We start from the raw sequence: 5171 nt of genomic DNA on the forward strand, positions 1-5171 counted from the left end.
AGGCTGAGGAGAAACCCTCTCCCTCTGCTTCCGAGGGGCCCGTCCCACTACGGGCCTCTCCTCTAAGCTAACATCTAATTGTCTCCTGTGATAGTAAAGGTTTTTCCCCTTCTCCCACCTACTGGCCCCGACACTTAGCTTTTGCAAGACGACCGGACAAAATCCATCGTCAGCCGGACGTGGACGGCGACACGTTCTCTACGTCCGCTTCGGTGCTGCCGTTTCCAAACTTCAGCTATGCGCCTCTTCACGGTACCTAAGACAAAACAGAAAATGCAACTGGCGCCCTGCAAAAGAGGAATCCCCGGAACTCTGATGCACCGCTGCCCCGGCTCACCTGAAATCTTGACGCGACTCAACAGGCTGCCAGGAGGATACCTACAAAAGGAAAAGGTACAGGCCGAGCGTGCTGCCGCATAACGGTCACCTATGAGTCCCCAGCCTAAATGCCGACTCACCCGCTTGACTCTGTTCCTTCACACGCCTAGGGCAGCAATGACACCTGCAAAGAAACAAAGCAAAAAAAACCACACTGAGATACCGAGAAAAGACCACCACCCTGACCCGACAAGTACGCCCACCTACACCTTAAGCTTGCACCCACCTGGCCTCAGACATCTGGGATCAGAGACATCTCACAAGAGGACTGCCTAAAATAAAAAAAAAAAAAAAAAAAAAAAAAAGGGGATGCTTAGACTTTCACCAGAAACTGAGACCTGTGCGAGAACAACTGCTTCTGTCCACTGCTCACTTGGCACACTTGGCCTTGACTGCAGCTATCTGCCTGGACTTCCTAATAATAGACAAAGAACAGTGCTGTAACATAGTCACCATTTATGCTTCCCCTGCAAATACAAACAGCAACTGACCTTCTCAGGGAAAACCCCCTGACCCAGGAGGGGCGCTCTGCCACAGATCTTAAATGTCTGCATCTGAAAGAAAGTTAGGAGAAAATTCAAACAACTGTAGGATAACTTAACAGGTCCAAGCATCCTGTGTGAACCTAGGAATACCATCTAGAATACAACTACGTCCCCCATTCCAAATTGCAGGTCTCCAGGACTTGTGCAATTACACCAGGCTATGCAGCAGGGCAGAGCAGCTCCAGCCAAATACCCAGACACCCGTGACACAGAACAAGACAAACAAGGGGACACAACAGGGGGAGAAAGCTCTGAGCGAGAAGAATGCCCTCAGGGAGCCAGAGACTGCAGAATGAGATGACCTAGCTGAGACTGATGGCGAGCCTCTAAGGCTCAGAGAGCCCTGCAGGACCAAGATGCTAACTGAATGACCTATTCCAAGCAAGGCAGAGACGGATGCCCGAGAACCCTAGCGTCAGAATGCTCTACGGATCTCCGCATTGCTACGAGTCCTAATCTGCTAGAACGCATCCTTGCTGTCACTATTGTCACAAATCACAGCTGTCGAGAACAGCCCAGAACAAGACCTCAAAAGACATCTGACCGGATGCTACTCCGAGGCCTATCCGGGCTCCCGAGCCAAAGGTGAGAAGGAATCAGCAAGGGGCCGAGGAACACAGAGATGAGAGATGCTAAGATGGACGCCCGGGCTTCCGATAAGCCCCTCAAAGGACTAAGGCAAAAGACACAGAAGGCACGACAAACAAGTGACACACCGTGCACCGGCACTGCTCTGCCCTGAGCACTTCAGCACTGCGAGGCTTTTCCTTTATGTGGCCTAAAGGGCCACCCCCATCTCCAAAGCTGCCTCACAAAGCCCTCCCAGCGCCTCGCTTCCATCCCCTCTCAGGGTCCCAGCCCTCGACTTATCTCTCGGACGTCCGGGGACGAGAATCCACGTCCGGTGCCGAGGAAGGCCGCCTCGCCCGCTCCCAGTTTCCTAGAGTCACCGACTGTGGCCCCTTGCTCAGCTACAATCAAGAACACCAAACATCACTGCAGGATCTTAGCTGCACAGCGGCCAATAACCAATAACAATTCTGCTACTCACCATTCTCCTAAGAACGTCCGGCTCATCTGCCCGCGCCCGGAGGCCGATGCCCTCGCGGCAGGGTCTGCCTGGGTGAAGAGGAGACGAGGTGACGTGGCATTGCTGAAACTCGAGTGGACCCTGGCTCCTCCTCCCTAGCTCCCCGACTTACAGCAACTCCTTGGCCGCTCCTGAAGGCTCCCCGGGTCACACCTCCAAATGACAAAGATCAAGGCTTCATCACAGTTCCGTGCACTGCTTCCCGAATTCCCACGAGAGTGACCAAGCGGGTCTGCGGCCCCGTTGCTGAGGGGGGTCTCGGCGTAAGACGAGCGGACCGCCTAGAGCACGCAAACAAGAACGGAGCCTAAGAGCTGCACCGGGAATTGAGACCGGAGCAAGAACAACTGCTGCCGGCCACCGCTCACTGCTCACCTTGCCCACTTACCTTGACTGCTAGTATCTGGCTTTAGTTCCTAAAAATAACAACAAAGAAAATAGCTGTAATACAGAGGCACCATTTATACTCCCCCTGCAAAGACAAACGGTGACTGACCTTCTCGGGGGACCCCCCTCACCCGGGACGGGGCCCTCTGCCACGGATTCCATCTGGCTGCATCTGAAAGAACGTTAGGACAAAAGTCAGAGCACTGCAGGATAACTTAACAGCTCCAGATAGCCTTCATCAATCTACAGATCCCACCTAGAGTCCAAATACACCCCACATTACAAATTTCCAGGCCCCAGGACACGCCCCATTCTAGACCTACACCAGGCTATGCAGCAGGGCAGAGCAGCTCCAGGCCAAATACCCAGACACCCGTGACACAGAACAAGACAAACAAGGGGACACAACAGGGGGAGAAAGCCCTGAGCGAGAAGAATGCCCTCAGGGAGCCAGAGACTGCAGAATGAGATGACCTAGCTGAGACTGATGGCGAGCCTCTAAGGCTCAGAGAACCCTGCAGGAACAAGATGCTAACTGAATGACCTATTCCAAGCAAGGCAGACACGGATGCCCGAGAATCCTAGCGTCAGAATGCTCTACGGATCTCCGCATTGCTACGAGTCCTAATCTGCTAGAAGGCATCCTTGCTGTCACTATTGTCACAAATCACAGCTGTCGAGAACAGCCCAGAACAAGACCTCAAAAGACATCTGACCGGATGCTACTCCGAGGCCTATCCGGGCTCCCGAGCCAAAGGTAAGAAGGAATCAGCACGGGGCCGAGGAACACAGAGATGAGAGATGCTAAGATGGACGCCCGGGCCTCCGATAAGCCCCTCAAAGGACTAAGGCAAAAGACACAGAAGGCACGACAGACAAGTGACACACCGTGCACCGGCACTGCTCTGCCCTGAGCACTTCAGCACTGCGAGGCTTTTCCTTTATGTGGCCTAAAGGGCCACCCCCATCTCCAAAGCTGCCTCCAAAAGCCCTCCCAGCGCCTCGCTTCCATCCCCTCTCAGGGTCCCAGCCCTCGACTTATCTCTCGGACGTCCGGGGACAAGAATCCACGTCCGGTGCCGAGGAAGGCCGCCTCGCCCGCTCCCAGTTTCCTAGAGTCACCGACTGTGGCCCCTTGCTCAGCTACAATCAAGAACACCAAACATCACTGCAGGATCTTAGCTGCACAGCGGCCAACAACCAATAACAATTCTGCTACTCACCATTCTCCTAAGAACGTCCGGCTCATCTGCCCGCGCCCGGAGGCCGATGCCCTCGCGGCAGGGTCTGCCTGGGTGAAGAGGAGACGAGGTGACGTGGCATTGCTGAAACTCGAGTGGACCCTGGCTCCTCCTCCCTAGCTCCCCGACTTACAGCAACTCCTCGGCCGCTCCTGAAGGCTCCCCGGGTCACACCTCCAAATGACAAAGATCAAGGCTTCATCACAGTTCCGTGCACTGCTTCCCGAATTCCCACGAGAGTGACCAAGCGGGTCTGCGGCCCCGTTGCTGAGGGGGGTCTCGGCGTAAGACGAGCGGACCGCCTAGAGCACGCAAACAAGAACGGAGCCTAAGAGCTGCACCGGGAATTGAGACCGGAGCAAGAACAACTGCTGCCGGCCACCGCTCACTGCTCACCTTGCCCACTTACCTTGACTGCTAGTATCTGGCTTTAGTTCCTAAAAATAACAACAAAGAAAATAGCTGTAATACAGAGGCACCATTTATACTCCCCCTGCAAAGACAAACGGTGACTGACCTTCTCGGGGGACCCCCCTCACCCGGGACGGGGCCCTCTGCCACGGATTCCATCTGGCTGCATCTGAAAGAACGTTAGGACAAAAGTCAGAGCACTGCAGGATAACTTAACAGCTCCAGATAGCCTTCATCAATCTACAGATCCCACCTAGAGTCCAAATACACCCCACATTACAAATTTCCAGGCCCCAGGACACGCCCCATTCTAGACCTACACCAGGCTATGCAGCAGGGCAGAGCAGCTCCAGGCCAAATACCCAGACACCCGTGACACAGAACAAGACAAACAAGGGGACACAACAGGGGGAGAAAGCTCTGAGCGAGAAGAATGCCCTCAGGGAGCCAGAGACTGCAGAATGAGATGACCTAGCTGAGACTGATGGCGAGCCTCTAAGGCTCAGAGAACCCTGCAGGAACAAGATGCTAACTGAATGACCTATTCCAAGCAAGGCAGAGACGGATGCCCGAGAATCCTAGCGTCAGAATGCTCTACGGATCTCCGCATTGCTACGAGTCCTAATCTGCTAGAAGGCATCCTTGCTGTCACTATTGTCACAAATCACAGCTGTCGGGAACAGCCCAGAACAAGACCTCAAAAGACAGCTGACCGGATGCTACTCTGATGCCTGTCCGGGCTCCCGAGCCAAAGGTAAGAAGGAATCAGCACGGGGCCGAGGAACACAGAGATGAGAGATGCTAAGATGGACGCCCGGGCTTCCGATAAGCCCCTCAAAGGACTAAGGCAAAAGACACAGAAGGCACGACAGACAAGTGACACACCGTGCACCGGCACTGCTCTGCCCTGAGCACTTCAGCACTGTGAGGCTTTTCCTTTATGTGGCCTAAAGGGCCACCCCCATCTCCAAAGCTGCCTCCAAAAGCCCTCCCAGCGCCTCGCTTCCATCCCCTCTCAGGGTCCCAGCCCTCGACTTATCTCTCGGACGTCCGGGGACGAGAATCCACGTCCGGTGCCGGGGAAGGCCGCCTCGCCCGCTCCCAGTTTCCTAGAGTCAC

At 54.7% G+C, this 5171-nt stretch overlaps 1 long non-coding RNA gene across 1 annotated transcript; it reads right to left on the minus strand.

Annotated features, from left to right (window-relative positions):
• Window positions 1-335: 335 nt before the first annotated feature.
• Window positions 336-651, minus strand: LOC128811262 (uncharacterized). The gene is made up of 3 exons (XR_008438282.1): window positions 605-651; window positions 459-502; window positions 336-378 (listed from the first exon to the last, which is right to left on the minus strand). It is a non-coding gene; the product is annotated as an uncharacterized LOC128811262 (long non-coding RNA).
• Window positions 652-5171: the final 4520 nt, after the last annotated feature.

This window comes from Vidua macroura, chromosome 9 (genome assembly GCF_024509145.1).
Source record: "Vidua macroura isolate BioBank_ID:100142 chromosome 9, ASM2450914v1, whole genome shotgun sequence".
Classification (NCBI taxonomy): domain Eukaryota; kingdom Metazoa; phylum Chordata; class Aves; order Passeriformes; family Viduidae; genus Vidua; species Vidua macroura.